This window comes from Taudactylus pleione, unplaced genomic scaffold (assembly GCF_031769625.1).
Source record: "Taudactylus pleione unplaced genomic scaffold, aTauple2 ptg000612l, whole genome shotgun sequence".
NCBI lineage: Eukaryota > Metazoa > Chordata > Amphibia > Anura > Myobatrachidae > Taudactylus > Taudactylus pleione.
In genome coordinates, this window is record NW_028285014.1 from 2,033,683 (window position 1) to 2,060,991 (window position 27,309).

The 27,309-nt window shown below is 33.8% G+C and overlaps 12 non-coding genes across 12 annotated transcripts; all 12 read left to right on the forward strand.

The window, feature by feature from the left end:
• The first annotated feature begins 434 nt into the window (after nucleotides 1-434).
• TRNAL-CAA (transfer RNA leucine (anticodon CAA)) lies at nucleotides 435-543 on the forward strand. Its single transcript has 2 exons — nucleotides 435-472; nucleotides 498-543. It is a non-coding gene; the product is annotated as a tRNA-Leu (tRNA).
• Nucleotides 544-1,587: 1,044 nt separating this feature from the next.
• On the forward strand, nucleotides 1,588-1,696 carry TRNAL-CAA (transfer RNA leucine (anticodon CAA)). Its single transcript has 2 exons — nucleotides 1,588-1,625; nucleotides 1,651-1,696. It is a non-coding gene; the product is annotated as a tRNA-Leu (tRNA).
• Nucleotides 1,697-2,740: 1,044 nt separating this feature from the next.
• TRNAL-CAA (transfer RNA leucine (anticodon CAA)) lies at nucleotides 2,741-2,849 on the forward strand. The gene is made up of 2 exons: nucleotides 2,741-2,778; nucleotides 2,804-2,849. It is a non-coding gene; the product is annotated as a tRNA-Leu (tRNA).
• Nucleotides 2,850-5,046: 2,197 nt separating this feature from the next.
• On the forward strand, nucleotides 5,047-5,155 carry TRNAL-CAA (transfer RNA leucine (anticodon CAA)). The gene is made up of 2 exons: nucleotides 5,047-5,084; nucleotides 5,110-5,155. It is a non-coding gene; the product is annotated as a tRNA-Leu (tRNA).
• Nucleotides 5,156-8,486: 3,331 nt separating this feature from the next.
• TRNAL-CAA (transfer RNA leucine (anticodon CAA)) lies at nucleotides 8,487-8,595 on the forward strand. Its single transcript has 2 exons — nucleotides 8,487-8,524; nucleotides 8,550-8,595. It is a non-coding gene; the product is annotated as a tRNA-Leu (tRNA).
• Nucleotides 8,596-14,232: 5,637 nt separating this feature from the next.
• TRNAL-CAA (transfer RNA leucine (anticodon CAA)) lies at nucleotides 14,233-14,341 on the forward strand. The gene is made up of 2 exons: nucleotides 14,233-14,270; nucleotides 14,296-14,341. It is a non-coding gene; the product is annotated as a tRNA-Leu (tRNA).
• Nucleotides 14,342-17,691: 3,350 nt separating this feature from the next.
• TRNAL-CAA (transfer RNA leucine (anticodon CAA)) lies at nucleotides 17,692-17,800 on the forward strand. Its single transcript has 2 exons — nucleotides 17,692-17,729; nucleotides 17,755-17,800. It is a non-coding gene; the product is annotated as a tRNA-Leu (tRNA).
• Nucleotides 17,801-21,150: 3,350 nt separating this feature from the next.
• On the forward strand, nucleotides 21,151-21,259 carry TRNAL-CAA (transfer RNA leucine (anticodon CAA)). Its single transcript has 2 exons — nucleotides 21,151-21,188; nucleotides 21,214-21,259. It is a non-coding gene; the product is annotated as a tRNA-Leu (tRNA).
• A 1,044-nt stretch (nucleotides 21,260-22,303) lies between these two features.
• On the forward strand, nucleotides 22,304-22,412 carry TRNAL-CAA (transfer RNA leucine (anticodon CAA)). Its single transcript has 2 exons — nucleotides 22,304-22,341; nucleotides 22,367-22,412. It is a non-coding gene; the product is annotated as a tRNA-Leu (tRNA).
• A 1,044-nt stretch (nucleotides 22,413-23,456) lies between these two features.
• TRNAL-CAA (transfer RNA leucine (anticodon CAA)) lies at nucleotides 23,457-23,565 on the forward strand. The gene is made up of 2 exons: nucleotides 23,457-23,494; nucleotides 23,520-23,565. It is a non-coding gene; the product is annotated as a tRNA-Leu (tRNA).
• Nucleotides 23,566-25,762: 2,197 nt separating this feature from the next.
• Nucleotides 25,763-25,871, forward strand: TRNAL-CAA (transfer RNA leucine (anticodon CAA)). The gene is made up of 2 exons: nucleotides 25,763-25,800; nucleotides 25,826-25,871. It is a non-coding gene; the product is annotated as a tRNA-Leu (tRNA).
• A 1,044-nt stretch (nucleotides 25,872-26,915) lies between these two features.
• TRNAL-CAA (transfer RNA leucine (anticodon CAA)) lies at nucleotides 26,916-27,024 on the forward strand. Its single transcript has 2 exons — nucleotides 26,916-26,953; nucleotides 26,979-27,024. It is a non-coding gene; the product is annotated as a tRNA-Leu (tRNA).
• The last annotated feature ends 285 nt before the right edge of the window (nucleotides 27,025-27,309 follow it).

Below are 27,309 nucleotides of genomic sequence, written 5' to 3' on the forward strand. Positions count from 1 at the left end.
CATGTCCTCGTGTTCTTGTACATCTCTTCCTTTGAAGAATAAGTATTGTTTGCACAACATTCTTTTAGTATTCAGTAATCTAAACATAAAACACAAGAATAATTGGCATCGAAAGTATTTTAAGGCTCTTAGACTTTACATATAACATGATATACAATTTACTTCTAAGACAAACTAATCTGTTCTGCTAGGATGAAGACCTTAGTAAAGGGTGGCAACAGTAATTTTGAAGGATAACACTTTAGCTTGAGCCATTTTTCCTAAATAATGTTATTTTAGAAACAGCTTTTAGAGGAAATGCATTAATCTAAGATCTTGATTTAATGACCCCTTTTTCAACAAGTCCAAATTATTTGTCAAAATCACAATCAAAAATATAAATAGTAAATTGATAAACCCTAACAGACAGCTAGTTCGGACATACGGATGTGCTTGTCAGGATGGCCGAGCGGTCTAAGGCGCCAGACTCAAGATTCTACTCTTCCAGTTAGTGGGAATTCTCGTCTCTGTAAAGAGGCGTGGGTTCAAATCCCACTTCTGACAATATTTTCTTGCTCTTTGGTTATGTTTTACACTCAAAATGACCGACATTGAGAAGTATGCTCAGGACATCCACAGTCTTTCAATCTTTCCTCTCCCAGACATTGATATCTTGATCCCATTTATTTCTAAGCTATATGAAGCACAATGATTGAATTAATTAAAGGGCATAGAAACTGTTAAAGACCTAAGAATTGATCGATTTTCCCATCTACATTCCAATCAAGATCAAATTACATTAGACTTAAATTAATTAAATTATTCTTAAATGATAAAGACACTATGATTAGTTTTAAAATTCTAAAGTTCAGTTCATGTAGAAATTGACTGTTGAAATAATGTTTTACATAGAAACAGAATTTGATGGCAGATAAGAACCACTTGGCCCACGTAGCCTGCTCCTTTTCATGTATCCTTTAGGCAACTTCAATCCTATTTGCTCCTTACATTTCTCTTAAGGATATTCTTATGCCTATCCCAAGCATGTTTAAATTGTTTCACTATTTAGCTTCAACAACATCGGATGGGAGGCTTTTCTATTTATCAACTACCCTTTCTGTGACGTAATTTTTCTTCAAATTTCCTCTAAGTCTACCTCCCTCCAGTTTCAGTGCATGTCCTCGTGTTCTTGTACATCTCTTCCTTTGAAGAATAAGTATTGTTTGCACAACATTCTTTTAGTATTCAGTAATCTAAACATAAAACACAAGAATAATTGGCATCGAAAGTATTTTAAGGGTCTTAGACTTTACATATAACGTGATATACAATTTACTTCTAAGACAAACTAATCGGTTCTGCTAGGATGAAGACCTTAGTAAAGGGTGGCAACCGTAATTTTGAAGGATAACACTTTAGCTTGAGCCATTTTTCCTAAATAATGTTATTTAAGAAACAGCTTTTAGAGGAAATGCATTAATCTAAGATCTTGATTTAATGACCCCTTTTTCAACAAGGCCAAATTATTTGTCAAAATCACAATCAAAAATATAAATAGTAAAATGATAAACCCTAACAGGAAGCAGGTTTGGACATGCTGATGTGCTTGTCAGGATGGCCGAGCGGTCTAAGACACCAGACTCAAGATTTTACTCTTCCAGTTAATGGGAATTCTGGTCTCTGTAAAGAGGCGTGGGTTCAAATCCCACTTCTGACAATATATTTTTGCTCTTTGGTTATGTTTTACACTCAAAATGACTGACATTGAGAAGTATGCTCAGGACATCCACAGTCTTTCAATCTTTCCTCTCCTAGACATTGATATCTTGATCCCATTTATTTCTAAGCAATATGAAGCACAATGATTGAATGAATTAAAGGGCATAGAAACTTTTAAAGACCTAAGAATTGATCGATTTTCCCATCTACATTCCAATCAAGATCAAATTACATTTGACTTAAATTAATTAAATTATTCTTAAATGATAAAGACACTATGATTAGTTTTAAAATTCTAAAGTTCAGTTCATGTAGAAATTGGCGGTTGAAATAATGTTTTACATAGAAACAGAATTTGATGGCAGATAAGAACCACTTGGCCCACGTAGTCTGCTACTTTTCATGTATCCTTTAGTCAACTTCAACTCTATTTGCTCCTTACATTTCTTTTAAGGATATTCTTATGCCTATCCCAAGCGTATTTAAATTGTTTCACCATTTAGCTTCAACAACATCGGATGGGAGGCTTTTCTATTTATCAATTACCCTTTCTGTGAAGTAATTTTTCTTCAAATTTCCTCTAAGTATACCTCCCTTCAGTTTCAGTGCATGTCCTCATGTTCTTGTACATCTCTTCCTTTGAAGAATAAATATTGTTTGCACAACATTCTTTTAGTATTCAGTAATCTAAACATAAAACACAAGAATAATTGGCATCGAAAGTATTTTAAGGCTCTTAGACTTTACATATAACATGATATACAATTTTCTCCTAAGACAAACTAATCTGTTCTGCTAGGATGAAGACTTTAGTAAAGGGTGGCAACAGTAATTTTGAAGGATAACACTTTAGCTTGAGCCATTTTTCCTAAATAATGTTATTTAAGAAACAGCTTTTAGAGGAAATGCATAAATCTAAGATCTTGATTTAATGACCCCTTTTTCAACAAGTACAAATTATTTGTCAAAATCACAATCAAAAATATAAATAGTAAAATGATAAACCCTAACAGGAAGCAGGTTCGGATATACTGATGTGCTTGTCAGGATGGCCGAGTGGTCTAAGACGCCAGACTCAAGATTCTACTCTTCCAGTTAATGGGAATTCTGGTCTCTGTAAAGAGGCGTGGGTTCAAATCCCACTTCTGACAATATTTTCTTACTCTTTGGTTATGTTTTACACTCAAAATGACCAACATTGAGAAGTATGCTCAGGACATCCACAGTCTTTCAATCTTTCCTCTCCCAGACATTGATATCTTGATCCCATTTATTTCTCAGCAATATGAAGCACAATGATTGAATGAATTAAAGGGCATAGAAACTTTTAAAGACCTAAGAATTGATCGATTTTCCCATCTGCATTCCAATCAAGATCAAATTACATTAGAGTTAAATTAATTAAATTATTCTTAAATGATAAAGACACTATGATTAGTTTTAAAATTCTAAAGTTCAGTTCATATAGAAATTGGCTATTGAAATAATGTATTACATAGAAACAGAATTTGATGGCAGATAAGAACCACTTGGCCCATGTAGTCTGCTCCTTTTCATGTATCCTTTAGGCAACTTCAACCCTATTTGCTCCTTACATTACTCTTAAGGATATTCTTATGCCTATCCGAAGCGTGTTTAAATTGTTTCACCGTTTAGCTTCAACAACATCGGATGGGAGGCTTTTCTATTTATCAACTACCCTTTCTGTGAAGTAATTTTTCATCAAATTTCCTCTAAGTCTACCTCCCTCCAGTTTCAGTGCATGTCCTCGTGTTCTTGTACATCTCTTCCTTTGAAGAATAAGAATTGTTTACACAACATTCTTTTAGTATTCAGTAATCTAAACATAAAACACAAGAATAATTGGCATCGAAAGTATTTTAAGGCTCTTAGACTTTACATATAACGTGATATACAATTTACTTCTAAGACAAACTAATCTGTTCTGCTAGGATGAAGACCTTAGTAAAGGGTGGCAACAGTAATTTTGAAGGATAACACTTTAGCTTGAGCCATTTTTCCTAATTAATGTTATTTAAGAAACAGCTTTTAGAGGAAATGCATTAATCTAAGATCTTGATTTAATGACCCCATTTTCAACAAGGCCAAATTATTTGTCAAAATCACAATCAAAAATATAAATAGTAAAATGATAAACCCTAACAGGAAGCAGGTTTGGACATACTGATGTGCTTGTCAGGATGGCCGAGCGGTCTAAGACACCAGACTCAAGATTTTACTCTTCCAGTTAATGGGAATTCTGGTCTCTGTAAAGAGGCGTGGTTTCAAATCCCACTTCTGACAATGTATTTTTGCTCTTTGGTTATGTTTTACACTCAAAATGACTGACATTGAGAAGTATGCTCAGGACATCCACAGTCTTTCAATCTTTCCTCTCCCAGACATTGATATCTTGATCCCATTTATTTCTAAGCAATATGAAGCACAATGATTGAATGAATTAAAGGGCATAGAAACTTTTAAAGACCTAAGAATTGATCGATTTTCCCATCTACATTCCAATCAAGATCAAATTACATTAGAGTTAAATTAATTAAATTATTCTTAAATAATAAAGACACTATGATTAGTTTTAAAATTCTAAAGTTCAGTTCATGTAGAAATTGGCTATTGAAATAATGTATTACATAGAAACAGAACTTGATGGCAGATAAGAACCACTTGGCCCATGTAGTCTGCTCCTTTTCATGTATCCTTTAGGCAACTTCAACCCTATTTGCTCCTTACATTTCTCTTAAGGATATTCTTATGCCTATCCGAAGCGTGTTTAAATTGTTTCACCGTTTAGCTTCAACAACATTGGATGGGAGGCTTTTCTATTTATCAACTACCCTTTCTGTGAAGTAATTTTTCTTCAAATTTCCTCTAAGTCTACCTCCCTCCAGTTTCAGTGCATGTCCTCGTGTTCTTGTACATCTCTTCCTTTGAAGAATAAGTATTGTTTGCACTACATTCTTTTAGTATTCAGTAATCTAAACATAAAACACAAGAATAATTGGCATTGAAAGTATTTTAAGGCTCTTAGACTTTACATATAACATGATATACAATTTACTTCTAAGACAAACTAATCTGTTCTGCTAGGATGAAGACCTTAGTAAAGGGTGGCAACAGTAATTTTGAAGGATAACACTTTAGCTTGAGCCATTTTTCCTAAATAATGTTATTTTAGAAACAGCTTTTAGAGGAAATGCATTAATCTAAGATCTTGATTTAATGACCCCTTTTTCAACAAGTCCAAATTATTTGTCAAAATCACAATCAAAAATATAAATAGTAAATTGATAAACCCTAACAGACAGCAGGTTCGGACTTACGGATGTGCTTGTCAGGATGGCCGAGCGGTCTAAGGCGCCAGACTCAAGATTCTACTCTTCCAGTTAATGGGAATTCTGGTCTCTGTAAAGAGGCGTGGGTTCAAATCCCACTTCTGACAATGTATTTTTGCTCTTTGGTTATGTTTTACACTCAAAATGACTGACATTGAGAAGTATGCTCAGGACATCCACAGTCTTTCAATCTTTCCTCTCCCAGACATTGATATCTTGATCCCATTTATTTCTAAGCAATATGAAGCACAATGATTGAATGAATTAAAGGGCATAGAAACTTTTAAAGACCTAAGAATTGATCGATTTTCCCATCTACATTCCAATCAAGATCAAATTACATTAGAGTTAAATTAATTAAATTATTCTTAAATAATAAAGACACTATGATTAGTTTTAAAATTCTAAAGTTCAGTTCATGTAGAAATTGGCTATTGAAATAATGTATTACATAGAAACAGAACTTGATGGCAGATAAGAACCACTTGGCCCATGTAGTCTGCTCCTTTTCATGTATCCTTTAGGCAACTTCAACCCTATTTGCTCCTTACATTTCTCTTAAGGATATTCTTATGCCTATCCGAAGCGTGTTTAAATTGTTTCACCGTTTAGCTTCAACAACATCGGATGGGAGGCTTTTCTATTTATCAACTACCCTTTCTGTGAAGTAATTTTTCATCAAATTTCCTCTAAGTCTACCTCCCTCCAGTTTCAGTGCATGTCCTCGTGTTCTTGTACATCTCTTCCTTTGAAGAATAAGAATTGTTTGCACAACATTCTTTTAGTATTCAGTAATCTAAACATAAAACACAAGAATAATTGGCATCGAAAGTATTTTAAGGCTCTTAGACTTTACATATAACGTGATATACAATTTACTTCTAAGACAAACTAATCTGTTCTGCTAGGATGAAGACCTTAGTAAAGGGTGGCAACAGTAATTTTGAAGGATAACACTTTAGCTTGAGCCATTTTTCCTAAATAATGTTATTTAAGAAACAGCTTTTAGAGGAAATGCATTAATCTAAGATCTTGATTTAATGACCCCTTTTTCAACAAGTCCAAATTATTTGTCAAAATCACAATCAAAAATATAAATAGTAAAATGATAAACCCTAACAGGAAGCAGGTTCGGATATACTGATGTGCTTGTCAGGCGCCAGACTCAAGATTCTACTCTTCCAGTTAATGGGAATTCTGGTCTCTGTAAAGAGGCGTGGGTTCAAATCCCACTTCTGACAATATTTTCTTACTCTTTGGTTATGTTTTACACTCAAAATGACCAACATTGAGAAGTATGCTCAGGACATCCACAGTCTTTCAATCTTTCCTCTCCCAGACATTGATATCTTGATCCCATTTATTTCTCAGCAATATGAAGCACAATGATTGAATGAATTAAAGGGCATAGAAACTTTTAAAGACCTAAGAATTGATCGATTTTCCCATCTGCATTCCAATCAAGATCAAATTACATTAGAGTTAAATTAATTAAATTATTCTTAAATGATAAAGACACTATGATTAATTGAAAAATTCTAAAGTTCAGTTCATGTAGAAATTGGCTATTGAAATAATGTATTACATAGAAACAGAATTTGATGGCAGATAAGAACCACTTGGCCCATGTAGTCTGCTCCTTTTCATGTATCCTTTAGCCAACTTCAACCCTATTTGCTCCTTACATTTCTCTTAAGGATATTCTTATGCCTATCCGAAGCGTGTTTAAATTGTTTCACCGTTTAGCTTCAACAACATCGGATGGGAGGCTTTTCTATTTATCAACTACCCTTTCTGTGAAGTAATTTTTCATCAAATTTCCTCTAAGTCTACCTCCCTCCAGTTTCAGTGCATGTCCTCGTGTTCTTGTACATCTCTTCCTTTGAAGAATAAGTATTGTTTGCACAACATTCTTTTAGTATTCAGTAATCTAAACATAAAACACAAGAATAATTGGCATTGAAAGTATTTTAAGGCTCTTAGACTTTACATATAACGTGATATACAATTTACTTCTATGACAAACTAAACTGTTCTGCTAGCATGAAGACCTTAGTAAAGGGTGGCAACAGTAATTTTGAAGGATAACACTTTAGCTTGAGCCATTTTTCCTAATTAATGTTATTTAAGAAACAGCTTTTAGAGGAAATGCATTAATCTAAGATCTTGATTTAATGACCCCATTTTCAACAAGGCCAAATTATTTGTCAAAATCACAATCAAAAATATAAATAGTAAAATGATAAACCCTAACAGGAAGCAGGTTTGGACATACTGATGTGCATGTCAGGATGGCCGAGCGGTCTAAGACACCAGACTCAAGATTCTACTCTTCCAGTTAATGGGAATTCAGGTCTCTGTAAAGAGGCGTGGGTTCAAATCCCACTTCTGACAACATTTTCTTACTCTTTGGTTATGTTTTACACTCAAAATGACTGACATTGAGAAGTATGCTCAGGACATCCACAGTCTTTCAATCTTTCCTCTCCCAGACATTGATATCTTGATCCCATTTATTTCTCAGCAATATGAAGCACAATGATTGAATGAATTAAAGGGCATAGAAACTTTTAAAGACCTAAGAATTGATCGATTTTCCCATCTGCATTCCAATCAAGATCAAATTACATTAGAGTTAAATTAATTAAATTATTCTTAAATGATAAAGACACTATGATTAGTTTTAAAATTCTAAAGTTCAGTTCATATAGAAATTGGCTATTGAAATAATGTATTACATAGAAACAGAATTTGATGGCAGATAAGAACCACTTGGCCCATGTAGTCTGCTCCTTTTCATGTATCCTTTAGGCAACTTCAACCATATTTGCTCCTTACATTTCTCTTAAGGATATTCTTATGCCTATCCGAAGCGTGTTTAAATTGTTTCACCGTTTAGCTTCAACAACATTGGATGGGAGGCTTTTCTATTTATCAACTACCCTTTCTGTGAAGTAATTTTTCTTCAAATTTCCTCTAAGTCTACCTCCCTCCAGTTTCAGTGCATGTCCTCGTGTTCTTGTACATCTCTTCCTTTGAAGAATAAGTATTGTTTGCACTACATTCTTTTAGTATTCAGTAATCTAAACATAAAACACAAGAATAATTGGCATCGAAAGTATTTTAAGGCTCTTAGACTTTACATATAACATGATATACAATTTACTTCTAAGACAAACTAATCTGTTCTGCTAGGATGAAGACCTTAGTAAAGGGTGGCAACAGTAATTTTGAAGGATAACACTTTAGCTTGAGCCATTTTTCCTAAATAATGTTATTTTAGAAACAGCTTTTAGAGGAAATGCATTAATCTAAGATCTTGATTTAATGACCCCTTTTTCAACAAGTCCAAATTATTTGTCAAAATCACAATCAAAAATATAAATAGTAAATTGATAAACCCTAACAGACAGCAGGTTCGGACTTACGGATGTGCTTGTCAGGATGGCCGAGCGGTCTAAGGCGCCAGACTCAAGATTCTACTCTTCCAGTTAATGGGAATTCTGGTCTCTGTAAAGAGGCGTGGGTTCAAATCCCACTTCTGACAATGTATTTTTGCTCTTTGGTTATGTTTTACACTCAAAATGACTGACATTGAGAAGTATGCTCAGGACATCCACAGTCTTTCAATCTTTCCTCTCCCAGACATTGATATCTTGATCCCATTTATTTCTAAGCAATATGAAGCACAATGATTGAATGAATTAAAGGGCATAGAAACTTTTAAAGACCTAAGAATTGATCGATTTTCCCATCTACATTCCAATCAAGATCAAATTACATTAGAGTTAAATTAATTAAATTATTCTTAAATAATAAAGACACTATGATTAGTTTTAAAATTCTAAAGTTCAGTTCATGTAGAAATTGGCTATTGAAATAATGTATTACATAGAAACAGAACTTGATGGCAGATAAGAACCACTTGGCCCATGTAGTCTGCTCCTTTTCATGTATCCTTTAGGCAACTTCAACCCTATTTGCTCCTTACATTTCTCTTAAGGATATTCTTATGCCTATCCGAAGCGTGTTTAAATTGTTTCACCGTTTAGCTTCAACAACATCGGATGGGAGGCTTTTCTATTTATCAACTACCCTTTCTGTGAAGTAATTTTTCATCAAATTTCCTCTAAGTCTACCTCCCTCCAGTTTCAGTGCATGTCCTCGTGTTCTTGTACATCTCTTCCTTTGAAGAATAAGAATTGTTTGCACAACATTCTTTTAGTATTCAGTAATCTAAACATAAAACACAAGAATAATTGGCATCGAAAGTATTTTAAGGCTCTTAGACTTTACATATAACGTGATATACAATTTACTTCTAAGACAAACTAATCTGTTCTGCTAGGATGAAGACCTTAGTAAAGGGTGGCAACAGTAATTTTGAAGGATAACACTTTAGCTTGAGCCATTTTTCCTAAATAATGTTATTTAAGAAACAGCTTTTAGAGGAAATGCATTAATCTAAGATCTTGATTTAATGACCCCTTTTTCAACAAGTCCAAATTATTTGTCAAAATCACAATCAAAAATATAAATAGTAAAATGATAAACCCTAACAGGAAGCAGGTTCGGATATACTGATGTGCTTGTCAGGCGCCAGACTCAAGATTCTACTCTTCCAGTTAATGGGAATTCTGGTCTCTGTAAAGAGGCATGGGTTCAAATCCCACTTCTGACAATATTTTCTTACTCTTTGGTTATGTTTTACACTCAAAATGACCAACATTGAGAAGTATGCTCAGGACATCCACAGTCTTTCAATCTTTCCTCTCCCAGACATTGATATCTTGATCCCATTTATTTCTCAGCAATATGAAGCACAATGATTGAATGAATTAAAGGGCATAGAAACTTTTAAAGACCTAAGAATTGATCGATTTTCCCATCTGCATTCCAATCAAGATCAAATTACATTAGAGTTAAATTAATTAAATTATTCTTAAATGATAAAGACACTATGATTAATTGAAAAATTCTAAAGTTCAGTTCATGTAGAAATTGGCTATTGAAATAATGTATTACATAGAAACAGAATTTGATGGCAGATAAGAACCACTTGGCCCATGTAGTCTGCTCCTTTTCATGTATCCTTTAGCCAACTTCAACCCTATTTGCTCCTTACATTTCTCTTAAGGATATTCTTATGCCTATCCGAAGCGTGTTTAAATTGTTTCACCGTTTAGCTTCAACAACATCGGATGGGAGGCTTTTCTATTTATCAACTACCCTTTCTGTGAAGTAATTTTTCATCAAATTTCCTCTAAGTCTACCTCCCTCCAGTTTCAGTGCATGTCCTCGTGTTCTTGTACATCTCTTCCTTTGAAGAATAAGTATTGTTTGCACAACATTCTTTTAGTATTCAGTAATCTAAACATAAAACACAAGAATAATTGGCATTGAAAGTATTTTAAGGCTCTTAGACTTTACATATAACGTGATATACAATTTACTTCTATGACAAACTAAACTGTTCTGCTAGCATGAAGACCTTAGTAAAGGGTGGCAACAGTAATTTTGAAGGATAACACTTTAGCTTGAGCCATTTTTCTTAATTAATGTTATTTAAGAAACAGCTTTTAGAGGAAATGCATTAATCTAAGATCTTGATTTAATGACCCCATTTTCAACAAGGCCAAATTATTTGTCAAAATCACAATCAAAAATATAAATAGTAAAATGATAAACCCTAACAGGAAGCAGGTTTGGACATACTGATGTGCATGTCAGGATGGCCGAGCGGTCTAAGACACCAGACTCAAGATTCTACTCTTCCAGTTAATGGGAATTCAGGTCTCTGTAAAGAGGCGTGGGTTCAAATCCCACTTCTGACAACATTTTCTTACTCTTTGGTTATGTTTTACACTCAAAATGACTGACATTGAGAAGTATGCTCAGGACATCCACAGTCTTTCAATCTTTCCTCTCCCAGACATTGATATCTTGATCCCATTTATTTCTCAGCAATATGAAGCACAATGATTGAATGAATTAAAGGGCATAGAAACTTTTAAAGACCTAAGAATTGATCGATTTTCCCATCTGCATTCCAATCAAGATCAAATTACATTAGAGTTAAATTAATTAAATTATTCTTAAATGATAAAGACACTATGATTAGTTTTAAAATTCTAAAGTTCAGTTCATATAGAAATTGGCTATTGAAATAATGTATTACATAGAAACAGAATTTGATGGCAGATAAGAACCACTTGGCCCATGTAGTCTGCTCCTTTTCATGTATCCTTTAGGCAACTTCAACCATATTTGCTCCTTACATTTCTCTTAAGGATATTCTTATGCCTATCCGAAGCGTGTTTAAATTGTTTCACCGTTTAGCTTCAACAACATTGGATGGGAGGCTTTTCTATTTATCAACTACCCTTTCTGTGAAGTAATTTTTCTTCAAATTTCCTCTAAGTCTACCTCCCTCCAGTTTCAGTGCATGTCCTCGTGTTCTTGTACATCTCTTCCTTTGAAGAATAAGTATTGTTTGCACTACATTCTTTTAGTATTCAGTAATCTAAACATAAAACACAAGAATAATTGGCATCGAAAGTATTTTAAGGCTCTTAGACTTTACATATAACATGATATACAATTTACTTCTAAGACAAACTAATCTGTTCTGCTAGGATGAAGACCTTAGTAAAGGGTGGCAACAGTAATTTTGAAGGATAACACTTTAGCTTGAGCCATTTTTCCTAAATAATGTTATTTTAGAAACAGCTTTTAGAGGAAATGCATTAATCTAAGATCTTGATTTAATGACCCCTTTTTCAACAAGTCCAAATTATTTGTCAAAATCACAATCAAAAATATAAATAGTAAATTGATAAACCCTAACAGACAGCAGGTTCGGACATACGGATGTGCTTGTCAGGATGGCCGAGCGGTCTAAGGCGCCAGACTCAAGATTCTACTCTTCCAGTTAGTGGGAATTCTCATCTCTGTAAAGAGGCATGGGTTCAAATCCCACTTCTGACAATATTTTCTTGCTCTTTGGTTATGTTTTACACTCAAAATGACCGACATTGAGAAGTATGCTCAGGACATCCACAGTCTTTCAATCTTTCCTCTCCCAGACATTGATATCTTGATCCCATTTATTTCTAAGCTATATGAAGCACAATGATTGAATTAATTAAAGGGCATAGAAACTGTTAAAGACCTAAGAATTGATCGATTTTCCCATCTACATTCCAATCAAGATCAAATTACATTAGAATTAAATTAATTAAATTATTCTTAAATGATAAAGACACTATGATTAGTTTTAAAATTCTAAAGTTCAGTTCATGTAGAAATTGACTGTTGAAATAATGTTTTACATAGAAACAGAATTTGATGGCAGATAAGAACCACTTGGCCCACGTAGCCTGCTCCTTTTCATGTATCCTTTAGGCAACTTCAATCCTATTTGCTCCTTACATTTCTCTTAAGGATATTCTTATGCCTATCCCAAGCATGTTTAAATTGTTTCACTATTTAGCTTCAACAACATCGGATGGGAGGCTTTTCTATTTATCAACTACCCTTTCTGTGACGTAATTTTTCTTCAAATTTCCTCTAAGTCTACCTCCCTCCAGTTTCAGTGCATGTCCTCGTGTTCTTGTACATCTCTTCCTTTGAAGAATAAGTATTGTTTGCACAACATTCTTTTAGTATTCAGTAATCTAAACATAAAACAGAAGAATAATTGGCATCGAAAGTATTTTAAGGGTCTTAGACTTTACATATAACGTGATATACAATTTACTTCTAAGACAAACTAATCGGTTCTGCTAGGATGAAGACCTTAGTAAAGGGTGGCAACCGTAATTTTGAAGGATAACACTTTAGCTTGAGCCATTTTTCCTAAATAATGTTATTTAAGAAACAGCTTTTAGAGGAAATGCATTAATCTAAGATCTTGATTTAATGACCCCTTTTTCAACAAGGCCAAATTATTTGTCAAAATCACAATCAAAAATATAAATAGTAAAATGATAAACCCTAACAGGAAGCAGGTTTGGACATGCTGATGTGCTTGTCAGGATGCCCGAGCGGTCTAAGACACCAGACTCAAGATTTTACTCTTCCAGTTAATGGGAATTCTGGTCTCTGTAAAGAGGCATGGGTTCAAATCCCACTTCTGACAATATATTTTTGCTCTTTGGTTATGTTTTACACTCAAAATGACTGACATTGAGAAGTATGCTCAGGACATCCACAGTCTTTCAATCTTTCCTCTCCTAGACATTGATATCTTGATCCCATTTATTTCTAAGCAATATGAAGCACAATGATTGAATGAATTAAAGGGCATAGAAACTTTTAAAGACCTAAGAATTGATCGATTTTCCCATCTACATTCCAATCAAGATCAAATTACATTTGACTTAAATTAATTAAATTATTCTTAAATGATAAAGACACTATGATTAGTTTTAAAATTCTAAAGTTCAGTTCATGTAGAAATTGGCGGTTGAAATAATGTTTTACATAGAAACAGAATTTGATGGCAGATAAGAACCACTTGGCCCACGTAGTCTGCTACTTTTCATGTATCCTTTAGTCAACTTCAACTCTATTTGCTCCTTACATTTCTTTTAAGGATATTCTTATGCCTATCCCAAGCGTATTTAAATTGTTTCACCATTTAGCTTCAACAACATCGGATGGGAGGCTTTTCTATTTATCAATTACCCTTTCTGTGAAGTAATTTTTCTTCAAATTTCCTCTAAGTATACCTCCCTTCAGTTTCAGTGCATGTCCTCATGTTCTTGTACATCTCTTCCTTTGAAGAATAAATATTGTTTGCACAACATTCTTTTAGTATTCAGTAATCTAAACATAAAACACAAGAATAATTGGCATCGAAAGTATTTTAAGGCTCTTAGACTTTACATATAACATGATATACAATTTTCTCCTAAGACAAACTAATCTGTTCTGCTAGGATGAAGACTTTAGTAAAGGGTGGCAACAGTAATTTTGAAGGATAACACTTTAGCTTGAGCCATTTTTCCTAAATAATGTTATTTAAGAAACAGCTTTTAGAGGAAATGCATAAATCTAAGATCTTGATTTAATGACCCCTTTTTCAACAAGTACAAATTATTTGTCAAAATCACAATCAAAAATATAAATAGTAAAATGATAAACCCTAACAGGAAGCAGGTTCGGATATACTGATGTGCTTGTCAGGATGGCCGAGTGGTCTAAGGCGCCAGACTCAAGATTCTACTCTTCCAGTTAATGGGAATTCTGGTCTCTGTAAAGAGGCGTGGGTTCAAATCCCACTTCTGACAATATTTTCTTACTCTTTGGTTATGTTTTACACTCAAAATGACCAACATTGAGAAGTATGCTCAGGACATCCACAGTCTTTCAATCTTTCCTCTCCCAGACATTGATATCTTGATCCCATTTATTTCTCAGCAATATGAAGCACAATGATTGAATGAATTAAAGGGCATAGAAACTTTTAAAGACCTAAGAATTGATCGATTTTCCCATCTGCATTCCAATCAAGATCAAATTACATTAGAGTTAAATTAATTAAATTATTCTTAAATGATAAAGACACTATGATTAGTTTTAAAATTCTAAAGTTCAGTTCATATAGAAATTGGCTATTGAAATAATGTATTACATAGAAACAGAATTTGATGGCAGATAAGAACCACTTGGCCCATGTAGTCTGCTCCTTTTCATGTATCCTTTAGGCAACTTCAACCCTATTTGCTCCTTACATTTCTCTTAAGGATATTCTTATGCCTATCCGAAGCGTGTTTAAATTGTTTCACCGTTTAGCTTCAACAACATCGGATGGGAGGCTTTTCTATTTATCAACTACCCTTTCTGTGAAGTAATTTTTCATCAAATTTCCTCTAAGTCTACCTCCCTCCAGTTTCAGTGCATGTCCTCGTGTTCTTGTACATCTCTTCCTTTGAAGAATAAGTATTGTTTGCACAACATTCTTTTAGTATTCAGTAATCTAAACATAAAACACAAGAATAATTGGCATTGAAAGTATTTTAAGGCTCTTAGACTTTACATATAACGTGATATACAATTTACTTCTATGACAAACTAAACTGTTCTGCTAGCATGAAGACCTTAGTAAAGGGTGGCAACAGTAATTTTGAAGGATAACACTTTAGCTTGAGCCATTTTTCCTAATTAATGTTATTTAAGAAACAGCTTTTAGAGGAAATGCATTAATCTAAGATCTTGATTTAATGACCCCATTTTCAACAAGGCCAAATTATTTGTCAAAATCACAATCAAAAATATAAATAGTAAAATGATAAACCCTAACAGGAAGCAGGTTTGGACATACTGATGTGCATGTCAGGATGGCCGAGCGGTCTAAGACACCAGACTCAAGATTCTACTCTTCCAGTTAATGGGAATTCAGGTCTCTGTAAAGAGGCGTGGGTTCAAATCCCACTTCTGACAATATTTTCTTACTCTTTGGTTATGTTTTACACTCAAAATGACTGACATTGAGAAGTATGCTCAGGACATCCACAGTCTTTCAATCTTTCCTCTCCCAGACATTGATATCTTGATCCCATTTATTTCTCAGCAATATGAAGCACAATGATTGAATGAATTACAGGGCATAGAAACTTTTAAAGACCTAAGAATTGATCGATTTTCCCATCTGCATTCCAATCAAGATCAAATTACATTAGAGTTAAATTAATTAAATTATTCTTAAATGATAAAGACACTATGATTAGTTTTAAAATTCTAAAGTTCAGTTCATATAGAAATTGGCTATTGAAATAATGTATTACATAGAAACAGAATTTGATGGCAGATAAGAACCACTTGGCCCATGTAGTCTGCTCCTTTTCATGTATCCTTTAGGCAACTTCAACCATATTTGCTCCTTACATTTCTCTTAAGGATATTCTTATGCCTATCCGAAGCGTGTTTAAATTGTTTCACCGTTTAGCTTCAACAACATCGGATGGGAGGCTTTTCTATTTATCAACTACCCTTTCTGTGACGTAATTTTTCTTCAAATTTCCTCTAAGTCTACCTCCCTCCAGTTTCAGTGCATGTCCTCGTGTTCTTGTACATCTCTTCCTTTGAAGAATAAGTATTGTTTGCACAACATTCTTTTAGTATTCAGTAATCTAAACATAAAACACAAGAATAATTGGCATCGAAAGTATTTTAAGGGTCTTAGACTTTACATATAACGTGATATACAATTTACTTCTAAGACAAACTAATCGGTTCTGCTAGGATGAAGACCTTAGTAAAGGGTGGCAACCGTAATTTTGAAGGATAACACTTTAGCTTGAGCCATTTTTCCTAAATAATGTTATTTAAGAAACAGCTTTTAGAGGAAATGCATTAATCTAAGATCTTGATTTAATGACCCCTTTTTCAACAAGGCCAAATTATTTGTCAAAATCACAATCAAAAATATAAATAGTAAAATGATAAACCCTAACAGGAAGCAGGTTTGGACATGCTGATGTGCTTGTCAGGATGCCCGAGCGGTCTAAGACACCAGACTCAAGATTTTACTCTTCCAGTTAATGGGAATTCTGGTCTCTGTAAAGAGGCATGGGTTCAAATCCCACTTCTGACAATATATTTTTGCTCTTTGGTTATGTTTTACACTCAAAATGACTGACATTGAGAAGTATGCTCAGGACATCCACAGTCTTTCAATCTTTCCTCTCCTAGACATTGATATCTTGATCCCATTTATTTCTAAGCAATATGAAGCACAATGATTGAATGAATTAAAGGGCATAGAAACTTTTAAAGACCTAAGAATTGATCGATTTTCCCATCTACATTCCAATCAAGATCAAATTACATTTGACTTAAATTAATTAAATTATTCTTAAATGATAAAGACACTATGATTAGTTTTAAAATTCTAAAGTTCAGTTCATGTAGAAATTGGCGGTTGAAATAATGTTTTACATAGAAACAGAATTTGATGGCAGATAAGAACCACTTGGCCCACGTAGTCTGCTACTTTTCATGTATCCTTTAGTCAACTTCAACTCTATTTGCTCCTTACATTTCTTTTAAGGATATTCTTATGCCTATCCCAAGCATATTTAAATTGTTTCACCATTTAGCTTCAACAACATCGGATGGGAGGCTTTTCTATTTATCAATTACCCTTTCTGTGAAGTAATTTTTCTTCAAATTTCCTCTAAGTATACCTCCCTTCAGTTTCAGTGCATGTCCTCATGTTCTTGTACATCTCTTCCTTTGAAGAATAAATATTGTTTGCACAACATTCTTTTAGTATTCAGTAATCTAAACATAAAACACAAGAATAATTGGCATCGAAAGTATTTTAAGGCTCTTAGACTTTACATATAACATGATATACAATTTTCTCCTAAGACAAACTAATCTGTTCTGCTAGGATGAAGACTTTAGTAAAGGGTGGCAACAGTAATTTTGAAGGATAACACTTTAGCTTGAGCCATTTTTCCTAAATAATGTTATTTAAGAAACAGCTTTTAGAGGAAATGCATAAATCTAAGATCTTGATTTAATGACCCCTTTTTCAACAAGTACAAATTATTTGTCAAAATCACAATCAAAAATATAAATAGTAAAATGATAAACCCTAACAGGAAGCAGGTTCGGATATACTGATGTGCTTGTCAGGATGGCCGAGTGGTCTAAGGCGCCAGACTCAAGATTCTACTCTTCCAGTTAATGGGAATTCTGGTCTCTGTAAAGAGGTGTGGGTTCAAATCCCACTTCTGACAATATTTTCTTACTCTTTGGTTATGTTTTACACTCAAAATGACCAACATTGAGAAGTATGCTCAGGACATCCACAGTCTTTCAATCTTTCCTCTCCCAGACATTGATATCTTGATCCCATTTATTTCTCAGCAATATGAAGCACAATGATTGAATGAATTAAAGGGCATAGAAACTTTTAAAGACCTAAGAATTGATCGATTTTCCCATCTGCATTCCAATCAAGATCAAATTACATTAGAGTTAAATTAATTAAATTATTCTTAAATGATAAAGACACTATGATTAGTTTTAAAATTCTAAAGTTCAGTTCATATAGAAATTGGCTATTGAAATAATGTATTACATAGAAACAGAATTTGATGGCAGATAAGAACCACTTGGCCCATGTAGTCTGCTCCTTTTCATGTATCCTTTAGGCAACTTCAACCCTATTTGCTCCTTACATTACTCTTAAGGATATTCTTATGCCTATCCGAAGCGTGTTTAAATTGTTTCACCGTTTAGCTTCAACAACATCGGATGGGAGGCTTTTCTATTTATCAACTACCCTTTCTGTGAAGTAATTTTTCATCAAATTTCCTCTAAGTCTACCTCCCTCCAGTTTCAGTGCATGTCCTCGTGTTCTTGTACATCTCTTCCTTTGAAGAATAAGAATTGTTTGCACAACATTCTTTTAGTATTCAGTAATCTAAACATAAAACACAAGAATAATTGGCATCGAAAGTATTTTAAGGCTCTTAGACTTTACATATAACGTGATATACAATTTACTTCTAAGACAAACTAATCTGTTCTGCTAGGATGAAGACCTTAGTAAAGGGTGGCAACAGTAATTTTGAAGGATAACACTTTAGCTTGAGCCATTTTTCCTAATTAATGTTATTTAAGAAACAGCTTTTAGAGGAAATGCATTAATCTAAGATCTTGATTTAATGACCCCATTTTCAACGAGGCCAAATTATTTGTCAAAATCACAATCAAAAATATAAATAGTAAAATGATAAACCCTAACAGGAAGCAGGTTCGGATATACTGATGTGCTTGTCAGGATGGCCGAGTGGTCTAAGGCGCCAGACTCAAGATTCTACTCTTCCAGTTAATGAAAATTCTCGTCTCTGTAAAGAGGCGGGGGTTCAAATCCCACTTCAGACAATATTTTCTTACTCTTTGGTTATGTTTTACACTCAAAATGACCGACATTGAGAAGTATGCTCAGGACATCCACAGTCTTTCAATCTTTCCTCTCCCAGACATTGATATCTTGATCCCATTTATTTCTCAGCAATATGAAGCACAATGATTGAATGAATTAAAGGGCATAGAAACTTTTAAAGACCTAAGAATTGATCGATTTTCCCATCTGCATTCCAATCAAGATCAAATTACATTAGAGTTAAATTAATTAAATTATTCTTAAATGATAAAGACACTATGATTAGTTTTAAAATTCTAAAGTTCAGTTCATATAGAAATTGGCTATTGAAATAATGTATTACATAGAAACAGAATTTGATGGCAGATAAGAACCACTTGGCCCATGTAGTCTGCTCCTTTTCATGTATCCTTTAGGCAACTTCAACCCTATTTGCTCCTTACATTTCTCTTAAGGATATTCTTATGCCTATCCGAAGCGTGTTTAAATTGTTTCACCGTTTAGCTTCAACAACATCGGATGGGAGGCTTTTCTATTTATCAACTACCCTTTCTGTGAAGTAATTTTTCATCAAATTTCCTCTAAGTCTACCTCCCTCCAGTTTCAGTGCATGTCCTCGTGTTCTTGTACATCTCTTCCTTTGAAGAATAAGTATTGTTTGCACAACATTCTTTTAGTATTCAGTAATCTAAACATAAAACACAAGAATAATTGGCATTGAAAGTATTTTAAGGCTCTTAGACTTTACATATAACGTGATATACAATTTACTTCTATGACAAACTAAACTGTTCTGCTAGCATGAAGACCTTAGTAAAGGGTGGCAACAGTAATTTTGAAGGATAACACTTTAGCTTGAGCCATTTTTCCTAATTAATGTTATTTAAGAAACAGCTTTTAGAGGAAATGCATTAATCTAAGATCTTGATTTAATGACCCCATTTTCAACAAGGCCAAATTATTTGTCAAAATCACAATCAAAAATATAAATAGTAAAATGATAAACCCTAACAGGAAGCAGGTTTGGACATACTGATGTGCATGTCAGGATGGCCGAGCGGTCTAAGACACCAGACTCAAGATTCTACTCTTCCAGTTAATGGGAATTCAGGTCTCTGTAAAGAGGCGTGGGTTCAAATCCCACTTCTGACAATATTTTCTTACTCTTTGGTTATGTTTTACACTCAAAATGACTGACATTGAGAAGTATGCTCAGGACATCCACAGTCTTTCAATCTTTCCTCTCCCAGACATTGATATCTTGATCCCATTTATTTCTCAGCAATATGAAGCACAATGATTGAATGAATTACAGGGCATAGAAACTTTTAAAGACCTAAGAATTGATCGATTTTCCCATCTGCATTCCAATCAAGATCAAATTACATTAGAGTTAAATTAATTAAATTATTCTTAAATGATAAAGACACTATGATTAGTTTTAAAATTCTAAAGTTCAGTTCATATAGAAATTGGCTATTGAAATAATGTATTACATAGAAACAGAATTTGATGGCAGATAAGAACCACTTGGCCCATGTAGTCTGCTCCTTTTCATGTATCCTTTAGGCAACTTCAACCATATTTGCTCCTTACATTTCTCTTAAGGATATTCTTATGCCTATCCGAAGCGTGTTTAAATTGTTTCACCGTTTAGCTTCAACAACATTGGATGGGAGGCTTTTCTATTTATCAACTACCCTTTCTGTGAAGTAATTTTTCTTCAAATTTCCTCTAAGTCTACCTCCCTCCAGTTTCAGTGCATGTCCTCGTGTTCTTGTACATCTCTTCCTTTGAAGAATAAGTATTGTTTGCACTACATTCTTTTAGTATTCAGTAATCTAAACATAAAACACAAGAATAATTGGCATCGAAAGTATTTTAAGGCTCTTAGACTTTACATATAACATGATATACAATTTACTTCTAAGACAAACTAATCTGTTCTGCTAGGATGAAGACCTTAGTAAAGGGTGGCAACAGTAATTTTGAAGGATAACACTTTAGCTTGAGCCATTTTTCCTAAATAATGTTATTTTAGAAACAGCTTTTAGAGGAAATGCATTAATCTAAGATCTTGATTTAATGACCCCTTTTTCAACAAGTCCAAATTATTTGTCAAAATCACAATTAAAAATATAAATAGTAAATTGATAAACCCTAACAGACAGCAGGTTCGGACATACGGATGTGCTTGTCAGGATGGCCGAGCGGTCTAAGGCGCCAGACTCAAGATTCTACTCTTCCAGTTAGTGGGAATTCTGGTCTCTGTAAAGAGGCGTGGGTTCCAATCCCACTTCTGACAATATTTTCTTGCTCTTTGGTTATGTTTTACACTCAAAATGACCGACATTGAGAAGTATGCTCAGGACATCCACAGTCTTTCAATCTTTCCTCTCCCAGACATTGATATCTTGATCCCATTTATTTCTAAGCTATATGAAGCACAATGATTGAATTAATTAAAGGGCATAGAAACTGTTAAAGACCTAAGAATTGATCGATTTTCCCATCTACATTCCAATCAAGATCAAATTACATTAGACTTAAATTAATTAAATTATTCTTAAATGATAAAGACACTATGATTAGTTTTAAAATTCTAAAGTTCAGTTCATGTAGAAATTGACTGTTGAAATAATGTTTTACATAGAAACAGAATTTGATGGCAGATAAGAACCACTTGGCCCACGTAGCCTGCTCCTTTTCATGTATCCTTTAGGCAACTTCAATCCTATTTGCTCCTTACATTTCTCTTAAGGATATTCTTATGCCTATCCCAAGCATGTTTAAATTGTTTCACTATTTAGCTTCAACAACATCGGATGGGAGGCTTTTCTATTTATCAAATACCCTTTCTGTGACGTAATTTTTCTTCAAATTTCCTCTAAGTCTACCTCCCTCCAGTTTCAGTGCATGTCCTCGTGTTCTTGTACATCTCTTCCTTTGAAGAATAAGTATTGTTTGCACAACATTCTTTTAGTATTCAGTAATCTAAACATAAAACACAAGAATAATTGGCATCGAAAGTATTTTAAGGGTCTTAGACTTTACATATAACGTGATATACAATTTACTTCTAAGACAAACTAATCGGTTCTGCTAGGATGAAGACCTTAGTAAAGGGTGGCAACCGTAATTTTGAAGGATAACACTTTAGCTTGAGCCATTTTTCCTAAATAATGTTATTTAAGAAACAGCTTTTAGAGGAAATGCATTAATCTAAGATCTTGATTTAATGACCCCTTTTTCAACAAGGCCAAATTATTTGTCAAAATCACAATCAAAAATATAAATAGTAAAATGATAAACCCTAACAGGAAGCAGGTTTGGACATGCTGATGTGCTTGTCAGGATGGCCGAGCGGTCTAAGACACCAGACTCAAGATTTTACTCTTCCAGTTAATGGGAATTCTGGTCTCTGTAAAGAGGCGTGGGTTCAAATCCCACTTCTGACAATATATTTTTGCTCTTTGGTTATGTTTTACACTCAAAATGACTGACATTGAGAAGTATGCTCAGGACATCCACAGTCTTTCAATCTTTCCTCTCCTAGACATTGATATCTTGATCCCATTTATTTCTAAGCAATATGAAGCACAATGATTGAATGAATTAAAGGGCATAGAAACTTTTAAAGACCTAAGAATTGATCGATTTTCCCATCTACATTCCAATCAAGATCAAATTACATTTGACTTAAATTAATTAAATTATTCTTAAATGATAAAGACACTATGATTAGTTTTAAAATTCTAAAGTTCAGTTCATGTAGAAATTGGCGGTTGAAATAATGTTTTACATAGAAACAGAATTTGATGGCAGATAAGAACCACTTGGCCCACGTAGTCTGCTACTTTTCATGTATCCTTTAGTCAACTTCAACTCTATTTGCTCCTTACATTTCTTTTATTGATATTCTTATGCCTATCCCAAGCGTATTTAAATTGTTTCACCATTTAGCTTCAACAACATCGGATGGGAGGCTTTTCTATTTATCAATTACCCTTTCTGTGAAGTAATTTTTCTTCAAATTTCCTCTAAGTATACCTCCCTTCAGTTTCAGTGCATGTCCTCATGTTCTTGTACATCTCTTCCTTTGAAGAATAAATATTGTTTGCACAACATTCTTTTAGTATTCAGTAATCTAAACATAAAACACAAGAATAATTGGCATCGAAAGTATTTTAAGGCTCTTAGACTTTACATATAACATGATATACAATTTTCTCCTAAGACAAACTAATCTGTTCTGCTAGGATGAAGACTTTAGTAAAGGGTGGCAACAGTAATTTTGAAGGATAACACTTTAGCTTGAGCCATTTTTCCTAAATAATGTTATTTAAGAAACAGCTTTTAGAGGAAATGCATAAATCTAAGATCTTGATTTAATGACCCCTTTTTCAACAAGTACAAATTATTTGTCAAAATCACAATCAAAAATATAAATAGTAAAATGATAAACCCTAACAGGAAGCAGGTTCGGATATACTGATGTGCTTGTCAGGATGGCCGAGTGGTCTAAGGCGCCAGACTCAAGATTCTACTCTTCCAGTTAATGGGAATTCTGGTCTCTGTAAAGAGGCGTGGGTTCAAATCCCACTTCTGACAATATTTTCTTACTCTTTGGTTATGTTTTACACTCAAAATGACCAACATTGAGAAGTATGCTCAGGACATCCACAGTCTTTCAATCTTTCCTCTCCCAGACATTGATATCTTGATCCCATTTATTTCTCAGCAATATGAAGCACAATGATTGAATGAATTAAAGGGCATAGAAACTTTTAAAGACCTAAGAATTGATCGATTTTCCCATCTGCATTCCAATCAAGATCAAATTACATTAGAGTTAAATTAATTAAATTATTCTTAAATGATAAAGACACTATGATTAGTTTTAAAATTCTAAAGTTCAGTTCATATAGAAATTGGCTATTGAAATAATGTATTACATAGAAACAGAATTTGATGGCAGATAAGAACCACTTGGCCCATGTAGTCTGCTCCTTTTCATGTATCCTTTAGGCAACTTCAACCCTATTTGCTCCTTACATTACTCTTAAGGATATTCTTATGCCTATCCGAAGCGTGTTTAAATTGTTTCACCGTTTAGCTTCAACAACATCGGATGGGAGGCTTTTCTATTTATCAACTACCCTTTCTGTGAAGTAATTTTTCATCAAATTTCCTCTAAGTCTACCTCCCTCCAGTTTCAGTGCATGTCCTCGTGTTCTTGTACATCTCTTCCTTTGAAGAATAAGAATTGTTTGCACAACATTCTTTTAGTATTCAGTAATCTAAACATAAAACACAAGAATAATTGGCATCGAAAGTATTTTAAGGCTCTTAGACTTTACATATAACGTGATATACAATTTACTTCTAAGACAAACTAATCTGTTCTGCTAGGATGAAGACCTTAGTAAAGGGTGGCAACAGTAATTTTGAAGGATAACACTTTAGCTTGAGCCATTTTTCCTAATTAATGTTATTTAAGAAACAGCTTTTAGAGGAAATGCATTAATCTAAGATCTTGATTTAATGACCCCATTTTCAACAAGGCCAAATTATTTGTCAAAATCACAATCAAAAATATAAATAGTAAAATGATAAACCCTAACAGGAAGCAGGTTAGGATATACTGATGTGCTTGTCAGGATGGCCGAGCGGTCTAAGACACCAGACTCAAGATTTTACTCTTCCAGTTAATGGGAATTCTGGTCTCTGTAAAGAGGCGTAGGTTCAAATCCCACTTCTGACAATATATTTTTGCTCTTTGGTTATGTTTTACACTCAAAATGACTGACATTGAGAAGTATGCTCAGGACATCCACAGTCTTTCAATCTTTCCTCTCCCAGACATTGATATCTTGATCCCATTTATTTCTAAGCAATATGAAGCACAATGATTGAATGAATTAAAGGGCATAGAAACTTTTAAAGACCTAAGAATTGATCAATTTTCCCATCTACATTCCAATCAAGATCAAATTTCATTAGAGTTAAATTAATTAAATTATTCTTAAATGATAAAGACACTATGATTAGTTTTAAAATTCTAAAGTTCAGTTCATGTAGAAATTGGCTATTGAAATAATGTATTACATAGAAACAGAATTTGATGGCAGATAAGAACCACTTGGCCCATGTAGTCTGCTCCTTTTCATGTATCCTTTAGGCAACTTCAACCCTATTTGCTCCTTACATTTCTCTTAAGGATATTCTTATGCCTATCCGAAGCGTGTTTAAATTGTTTCACCGTTTAGCTTCAACAACATCGGATGGGAGGCTTTTCTATTTATCAACTACCCTTTCTGTGAAGTAATTTTTCATCAAATTTCCTCTAAGTCTACCTCCCTCCAGTTTCAGTGCATGTCCTCATGTTCTTGTACATCTCTTCCTTTGAAGAATAAGTATTGTTTGCACAACATTCTTTTAGTATTCAGTAATCTAAACATAAAACACAAGAATAATTGGCATTGAAAGTATTTTAAGGCTCTTAGACTTTACATATAACGTGATATACAATTTACTTCTATGACAAACTAATCTGTTCTGCTAGGATGAAGAACTTAGTAAAGGGTGGCAACAGTAATTTTGAAGGATAACACTTTAGCTTGAGCAATTTTTCCTAATTAATGTTATTTAAGAAACAGCTTTTAGAGGAAACGCATTAATCTAAGATCTTGATTTAATGGCCCCATTTTCAACAAGGCCAAATTATTTGTCAAAATCACAATCAAAAATATAAATAGTAAAATGATAAACCCTAACAGGAAGCAGGTTTGGACATACTGATGTGCATGTCAGGATGGCCGAGCGGTCAAAGACACCAGACTCAAGATTCTACTCTTCCAGTTAATGGGAATTCTGGTCTCTGTAAAGAGGCGTGGGTTCAAATCCCACTTCTGACAATATTTTCTTACTCTTTGGTTATGTTTTACACTCAAAATGACCGACATTGAGAAGTATGCTCAGGACATCCACAGTCTTTCAATCTTTCCTCTCCCAGACATTGATATATTGATCCCATTTATTTCTCAGCAATATGAAGCACAATGATTGAATGAATTAAAGGGCATAGAAACTTTTAAAGACCTAAGAATTGATCGATTTTCCCATCTGCATTCCAATCAAGATCAAATTACATTAGAGTTAAATTAATTAAATTATTCTTAAATGATAAAGACACTATGATTAGTTTTAAAATTCTAAAGTTCAGTTCATATAGAAATTGGCTATTGAAATAATGTATTACATAGAAACAGAATTTGATGGCAGATAAGAACCACTTGGCCCATGTAGTCTGCTCCTTTTCATGTATCCTTTAGGCAACTTCAACCCTATTTGCTCCTTACATTTCTCTTAAGGATATTCTTATGCCTATCCGAAGCGTGTTTAAATTGTTTCACCGTTTAGCTTCAACAACATCGGATGGGAGGCTTTTCTATTTATCAACTACCCTTTCTGTGAAGTAATTTTTCATCAAATTTCCTCTAAGTCTACCTCCCTCCAGTTTCAGTGCATGTCCTCGTGTTCTTGTACATCTCTTCCTTTGAAGAATAAGAATTGTTTGCACAACATTCTTTTAGTATTCAGTAATCTAAACATAAAACACAAGAATAATTGGCATCGAAAGTATTTTAAGGCTCTTAGACTTTACATATAACGTGATATACAATTTACTTCTAAGACAAACTAATCTGTTCTGCTAGGATGAAGACCTTAGTAAAGGGTGGCAACAGTAATTTTGAAGGATAACACTTTAGCTTGAGCCATTTTTCCTAATTAATGTTATTTAAGAAACAGCTTTTAGAGGAAATGCATTAATCTAAGATCTTGATTTAATGACCCCATTTTCAACAAGGCCAAATTATTTGTCAAAATCACAATCAAAAATATAAATAGTAAAATGATAAACCCTAACAGGAAGCAGGTTCGGATATACTGATGTGCTTGTCAGGATGGCCGAGTGGTGTAAGGCGCCAGACTCAAGATTCTACTCTTCCAGTTAATGAAAATTCTGGTCTCTGTAAAGAGGCGTGGGTTCAAATCCCACTTCAGACAATACTTTCTTACTCTTTGGTTATGTTTTACACTCAAAATGACCGACATTGAGAAGTATGCTCAGGACATCCACAGTCTTTCAATCTTTCCTCTCCCAGACATTGATATCTTGATCCCATTTATTTCTCAGCAATATGAAGCACAATGATTGAATGAATTAAAGGGCATAGAAACTTTTAAAGACCTAAGAATTGATCGATTTTCCCATCTGCATTCCAATCAAGATCAAATTACATTAGAGTTAAATTAATTAAATTATTCTTAAATGATAAAGACACTATGATT